Source organism: Pezoporus wallicus, unplaced genomic scaffold, assembly GCF_028554395.1.
Source record: "Pezoporus wallicus isolate ANWC-B61680 ecotype Strahan unplaced genomic scaffold, APGP_CSIRO_Pwel_v1 contig_227, whole genome shotgun sequence".
Lineage (NCBI taxonomy): Eukaryota > Metazoa > Chordata > Aves > Psittaciformes > Psittacidae > Pezoporus > Pezoporus wallicus.
In genome coordinates, this window is record NW_026635704.1 from 16,605,871 (window position 1) to 16,613,852 (window position 7,982).

Below are 7,982 nucleotides of genomic sequence, written 5' to 3' on the forward strand. Positions count from 1 at the left end.
TTATGTCAGATGTAGAGTCAATAGTGATGTAGGAGGTTTAAAAGGTACAGGATCCCCTCTCATAGAGGCAGAGGCTTGTGCAAACATTATGATGGCTTTGGCTGCAGTCACTACTTTCTCCAGATCATCAGCATCTGCTCACTATCATCTGTATAGAGCTGTCTAAAAGTTTCACCCTAAATGAAGATGGATAAAAATGAAAAATAGGAAATATGTAAGAAAAACACTTCTGAGCCAAATACATTTTAAGGAAGGAAAACAGATCTCAGACAAAACAATTTTTTGGAAGATAAAGTGAGATACTAACATAGAATGTACCCCAATCCTGGTTTTATACCCTGCAATCCATGCGATCTTGAAGAAATACTGAAGGCAATTACTACTGCCATCTCTTCTCATGCATAATTTAACTTGCAATTTTCAACTTCTTGTTAACATCTTCACTGGACATCTCCACATTTTATCTTTAAAATAGCAGTATTTTAGCATTCATTGATAATTTATCTCTTATAAGCAATCATTTTGTCACTCTGCAGTTGGTACAGGTGGATCAGAAACTTCTGTATGGGGAAGAAAGAAGTCAATTATTGCTCTCCGTAAATCTAAAACATAGATGATGTAAAAGAATTTGTAAGACTAATAGGCTCAGAGCTTTTTAAAGCACCAGTGGTTGGACAGTAAGCTACTCTTTCTTTAGCTAAATTCCATGAGGAAACTCTGCAGTGATCTTAGACTTAGCACAAAAAACATGTGTTCACAGCTACAGTCACTGACCCTTAATTGAGTGTGCATTGCAACCACATGGGACTGCAATGAGGTGGAGTTTGATCACAACACTGCAAATTATAAAGTGAGCCAGAGGCAACTGTTAAATTGCCTGATGCTTTCTGCCTGTGTGAGCTTCATGTTGGAGGCTCAGCTCTGGCTCTTGGTTGCTGTAGACATTTTACAATTCAGTAGAAAGCAAATACTTGTCCTAGAGAAATGCCTTTTCTGATAGGTCAAATTCCTATAAACTGATAAAAATAATGTTTTCTTGTGTTCACTTTCTTGATGAAAAGTGTAATATCTGGATTATCAGCAGTAACTGGTCTCACTGCAGGTAGTGGAAACAGCTGCAATGATATTGAAACTAAAAACAAGGGCAGAGGGAGACCCACGCTTCATCAGCGTCTTCCTCTCCTTCAACACATAACTGCCCAGTGCTTCTGTGCCCTTCCCAGTAGTCCTGTGGAATGGGACAACAGTCTCCTGAAGTCATGAGCGATTTGCAGGTGACTTAACCCAAACTGTCCACATGTTCATGCCTGTACCTTCTGAGGGCTCACATTGGACAAAAGGCCTTGTTCTTTCAAGGGAAAGCAAGGAAAAATTCAGGGAAGAAAGCATAAAAGGACAGTGTCACTGCACAGCTGTAATTTTCCTTAGGCACTGCTGTTACAAACCTGTGGCTCAAATGCCCTCGGGATTCTTTTCACTATAATACTGCAGAGATACTGTTCACCTCACTGGACTTTGGGAAACACAACAGAATCATCTGTACTTCTTTTAATAAAAATACAAACCCACGTAGCAAATCTATATTGAGGGAGCATTATGTAAGCTGTGAATTCCAGCTCTCAAAAAAAAAAATACCACATCCAGCTGTTCAATATTGAGGCACTACAATACATGTGCATGTACACAACCTTTGTTTTTTTCCCAGGCTCTCTGCCTCATTCCTAGATCAGCTACACAATACAGCCACATCTAAATGGAAGGACATCTACAAGTTTGGAATTCTGTACCTGTAAAGTGTTTTCCTTTGCAGTCCTGGTGAAAATCTTTGAACGAATAGGGAACATGGGGGGAGAGAAATATGTGCTATTTCACAAGAGCAGGTTAGAAGGGTTCACCATTGTCTTTTTTACTACCAAAAACTAAAGAGCTGTCCCCATCAGCACCCTGCTTCAAAAGAATAATGTGTGGGGCATTAATTCAGCCCTGACTCAGAGGTAAGAATGAACCTCGCTGAATCATTGGCACGACTCTGTGCAGCACCCGCTCACCGCACCACAGCAGAGACCCAGCTCCATCACTTCGGCACATGCAGGTTTTGAGTGAAAGCTGCTTAGGTGCCAACAGTTTCACCGAAGATAATGACACCTTCTAGGTTTATGGTAAAAGTGTAGGATAGGGTGGACCTTGAAGTTCAGCCATGAATTGTAACACTGCATGCTTTGGTACTAGATCATTCATAGAGGTCACTTCATTTTAGAGGCTGGAAGGGAGGCCAGGTAGGTTTGGTGGAGCACAGTATCTTAAAATTCGTTTTTAGTTAATAATTGTTTTAACTACCTGATTGACCAAAGGCTACTATACTAGTGAACTTAAGTAAAGACAGGAGATGCTGGAACACTTTCTGGTGGCTCCAGTTGCCAGGGAAACAGAGTTCTCCTGTCTCTCTGCATCCAGAAATGTTAGCTCTCTGTGTGAACACAGCTCCTGGGAAATGATGTATTTCATCCTCATCAAACACTAGCAAGGGAGAGAAAGGGAGAAAAGAGGCACTGGAAAGGATATGCAATAATTCCTAACCAGTTTTTGCATGCTTATTTTATCATAGCAGACTAAACATTCATCATTACTACTTGCAATTTTTTTTCTTTTGCTGGTAGGAGGCAGAGATACATTTTAAAATAAATTAGTAGTAGAGAACTCCACTGTCGCCTTCAGAAATCAACGTAATGAAACCCTAAGCACCGGCACAGCCTCTGTGACACATACTAGGATATATCCACCTTCCACAGGAAAGCCCCTGGCTGGGTGTGGAGAGACCAGCCACCTGCAAACTGCCAACTGCAGAGAGGTTCTGGGTAGGTGCTGAGAGTTTTCTGACCCTGATACTTTAAAAAGGACGGGTGTTGTACGCATAAGAGCTAACTGGCAACAAGGAGGTCAGTGGCTGGGATTAAGGAGTTCAGCAGGTCATAACAGGAGGCCATCTGTTCTGTCTGGCTGTCGCCCTGCCTCTCCCCAGCAGCACTACCTATCAAGAGCCTCAGCTAGAAGTTCTGTAACTTCCCACTTTTCTGTAGTAAGCTACAGCTGTGACTCCCACAGGAGACATGAGGATGCTGAGAGTGGCTGAACATGAGCTAAAGAACAGCTTCCAGTGTTTCTCTTTTAAAGAAAAAAATCTAGTATTCTTCAGATAACTGTACAATAGACACAGATACCTGAGCTACAGACCAGCTCTTCTAATACAGATTTATTATTTTTGATTAACTAACTAAACAAATAACAATTAAGTCTAATTGTTATTTACAAATAGTGGAAACAGTTCTGCTGATAGCTGGCACACTGCTCCAGGAAAGGAATGGGGAATCAGCTAACACAACCCAAACTTCCACCCAGCTTCAACTCGGAGACACAAATGATATTGATACCATTGATAAGTTTTATGGGAATAAATAAAGGCCACTTTAAGATTACCTAGGTGGTTTCATTTTAGAATGATCCCAGTGGATTGTGTGGGATAAATACTGATTTCTTCCCAAAGAGCTCAAGTTCCTGCAGATCCTTCTCTTTACCTTTTTGACAAGAAGGATGATTCATTTTCAGGAGGTAAGAATTGTGTTGGTTATATGCCAGTGATACCTAAATCTTAATCTTCTTTGCTTCAGACTTAGAATTGCTTGTTGGCTTTTTCTGATGCCTGGCAGAAGTAAGAATCAGACTTATAAATGATGTTGCTGAAGACAGAGAAAAGTAAATTTTACTGAAGCAGCCTCTCCCACCTCCCCTGCCTCGTGCCTTTAGCACCTTCATTCACATGTACTCAATAGGTTAAATGTAACAGTGTTGTGATGAAAGACGGGTGAAAATTTCATTTCTAACAGACAAAGAGGAGGGGAAGGAAAAGAAAATCTCTAGAAGTGTAACACAGAAAACTGTGAGAGCAACTCAGGCTGAACAAAACTTACAGAGGGAGAAAGGATATACTAGGTATCATTAGAGAGACCAAAGGGCACCAAACAGAAACATCAAGTGTAAATTAAGCCTTTGTCGGGAGAACAAAGAAAATCATCGAAGGCTTAGATATTACACTGAAGTATACCCAGTGTATGGCTTATCTTCACCTTTCTTCTGATTTCACCTCTTTTACAGTTAGTATAACTGCCTATTATTTCAAATCGGCATATTCATGAATTAAATGGCATGAAGGCAGCTCCTTTTTATTTGAATAAATTAGAATCTCATACCAGCTAATTTTCTAAAGCACTTTTCAATTTCAGTAAAAGAAGATTACTAATTGCTTTAGGATGCTAATTGCTTTACGTACTGAAGGGGTTTTTTTTAGTAAATGCAAAGTTCCTTTGAAACCTCGAGAACAGAAATTATTTTAGTGCCCAATGGGTTTGCTTTCATTGTTTCAACAGCATGTTTTAAGTGAAGACACCAATGTGTCTTTACTGCCTGTGATTTCTTACTTGCTCTGTTAGGCAAAGCAGCAGAAACTGCTGCTTTCTACCTGAAGAGATAGTAGAATGTCCAGTCAAGCATTTTCCACCGCTGGCTGTTAAAGATGGAACAATCTGGGGTTTATCCACACAGGTTATTAAAAGACAAGGCATTAAAACGTGCAGAAGTGTTTATTTCATATGACACAAACAAATTGCTGATTAGCTTTAGAAAACATGAGACATGCATATACCCTGTAATGTTCAAGACAACATGTAACCATCTGGCTTGTTTGGATCCCACAGGCAGAAACTCTCAAGAAAAAATAGTCACTTTAGAGAGGCTGAGCCCAGCAACCAGCTTCTCATGCAGATATGCTATTTCTAGAAAAATCTGCATCATAACTAAAAACAATTTCACTCCTAAGATACATTTACAGGTAACCAAAATGTAAGCACTTTTCATAGGTGTTTTACGGCTCTAAGTAATTTTGCACAACCAGCAGACAAATTCCCTGATAAGTGGCAAAGAACTTGTCTTGAATAACAAGACAAGCCAGAAAAGTTCAAGATCTGCAAATAACCCATTCTTGAACACAAGTGTTGTAGAAACTATGTGTTGTAGAAAATATGTATTTTGATGGCACGTTATTACTGCCAAAGATGGAGTGTATATCCACACTGGAGTGTGGATGCATATCCACGGATCCAGGGAGAGGGAGAGAGAGGGAGGTCCAGCAGCTAAGTCTGGCAAATGAGCTGGTGGTTAGGCTTACAGAAACAGCCCAACTTCAGGCTTCAGCCTTTCCTTTTGGAGCCAGTCCATAGTAGATAAACAAATATTCAGAGGAAGACAGATTGCTCTTTAATCTAGCAGCCAAAAGTCTTGCTAGACATATAGAAAGCCAAGGCTCACCTTCTTGCTCTCAAACCAGATATAACTGTCTTGATCTCCCACTTCTAGCCAAGTTACGTTTCATCCAAACATTCAAGCTTAAATTGCTAATAGGAATTTAACCAGCAAATTCTAGCAATAAAACTTACATATTTCAACATAAATGATAAAATCATCTCACTACATTTTTAGGTGTGAATCTGTGTCTTGCTTCAGTCATTTAGATCTGAAGTTTTGACTCCAGATTTTGAATGGTATTTACCTTGAGTTTTACAGAATGTTTATGGGATGTACAGTTTAAAGACACATGATGCTTCTAGAATGCTTAATCCACTGCTTAAATTAATGAAGAGTTAGGAAAGCCTCCAAAACTATTCAGATTAAATTTATTGTGTTAGCAGTCAGCAATATCTTCAGACAAAATTATGTGTCCTCTACAAAATTGTTTTATTATTTATGATGTTAAAATTGACATGGAAGAGTCTAAAAGTTATAAAGAAAATTGTAAGATAAATTATGTCCTTATGGAACAATCAGGCAAGTGTAACAGGATTAAAATACTTAGTATAGCACTGCAAAATCTTTATTCTCATGCTGCATGGCAGTGACCCACACAGTATTGTTTCAGAAATCACAACATACACGTCATCTCAGGAAAGAGTTTCAGAGATTGTCTTAGGTGATCACAAGGATGGATCCTGGTTCCAAGAAGACAAGGGTTTGGCTTTTATAGTCAATTCTACTGAGTGCAAAGGATCATGATGAGGTGTTCTTCTTTATGCCTTTCAGAACAATTCAGGATAACTTGTCATTAACATTCCCTCCGTTATTATGAATACTGAAAATGCAGGACCATCTTTTATGAATCAAACAGGAAGAAAGAAGAGAAAAAAAACCCTTCTCTTCTATAAGAGAGGTGACACTCTAAATTTTGTGTATGGTCTGAACAATAAAAGAATGACAAGAATGAACTATTTGAAAGCAGACAGAATCAAACAGAGGCCTCTGCTTCTGTACCTTTGTTGTCTCCAGAAATAAACATCAAATGAGCCCAAGGTGCTCCAAAGAGTTACATTCCTGTGTTTCTGTTAAGTGTCTTGGGAGGAGCGGAAGCAGATAAGCTAGTTTCATAATTAGATTTTCTCTTCTTTTGGGTGCCTATGGCACCAAAATAACCAGAGATCTTCAGAGTTCATGGTCATCCCTGCTTCCCAGCCCAGCCCTGTGGGCAAGATCAGTCCCACAGTCCCCAGAAGTGCTTCCTGCAGGCATGCTGGGTTTAGGTGAAGGTCCTCTTTCACGGATGTTGCCATGGAAGCTCCTTAGTATCTCAGCTCTGATAAGCCTTTACTGTGCAATTACCAGCTGGTGGTTTGTCTTAAAAAGCCTACAGACCCTCAGCACTGTAATTAATCTGAAAGACCTATGGTGTGTTTCAGCTGACACTAGTATTATGTGCCCGTGGCCTTGACTTGCTAGCCCTTCATTCAAACTGCTGGTCTTCCTGGTCACCCATTCACCCTATAATTGCTACTAGTAATTTCTACTAGTAATTCCATACTATTTATGACGATGGGTTAAATGTTATACCAAACAACTATATATCAAGGAAAAAATCATAAAGAAATACAATAAATATTTAACAATAAACTGCTGTAACACAACCTTTTCTGCATACCTAAGGTACTAAGTGATAATCAGGTGAAACTGTAATCTTATCTATAGAATGTGAGCTTTATACAGACATCATTTCTGCAGCAACTTATTCCAACAAATTGAAGAACAGTTTTATTTAGTATTTTGCAGCCTATGTTCATGAATATTGTTCTATTGCAGATTTTGTCACTTGAAAAAATGAATGAGGCTTTACCATTTCCAAATTAATGACTTCTGGAGAGAAGGCATATATGAGATAGGATCCAGGTTGAACATTTTTGAACCTATGTACATATATACTCACAGCTACTACTTTCCCTCTGTGATTGCCCCTCTTCACTTTATAGCAATGCAGTAAATGGACAATTTTCATCATAATTATGTGTCCAGATAGGTAGAGGATTTTTAAATCCCCAGCTTTTATTTCCCTGTGGGCCTTGTTCTGTGCGTTACTGAACACGATTATATAAATTTTGCCAGAAAAATTGTTTGAACCAGCCCTGCATGGAGGAAGAAGGGAAATGCCATTATAGATGGGAATTTTTTGCATTTTGTGCATTCTGATTAATTCTAACACAGTGTTTTACAAACCACTCAGCATCGCAATACTGCTGTGAGACAAGTACAGTAAAGAGGCTCACTGTCAGTAAAGCAGAAAATACAGAAAGGTTGTACTGTACTTCCAGACACACTGAAGGAATCAGTAAAAGCTCCAGAAGCAGACTTGAAAGTCCCTTCTTTTTAGCTCTACTTAGAGTCTCCTTTACCAGATCATTTCTGCCAGCTTTCATTCCTATTCCTAAAGCTTTTCCCTCTGTTAATATCACTGGCTAATTATGCATCAAACCTGTGAACCCTCTACGAGTCAAATAGTCCATCTGCATCAGAAGGTATCCACTAAAGGCTGGCAGGGCTTAGTCCAATTAACCCTGTTAGTAAGGCCCTACAGGACAGGACTTTTAAGATAAAAGATTATTTTTCTGTGATTC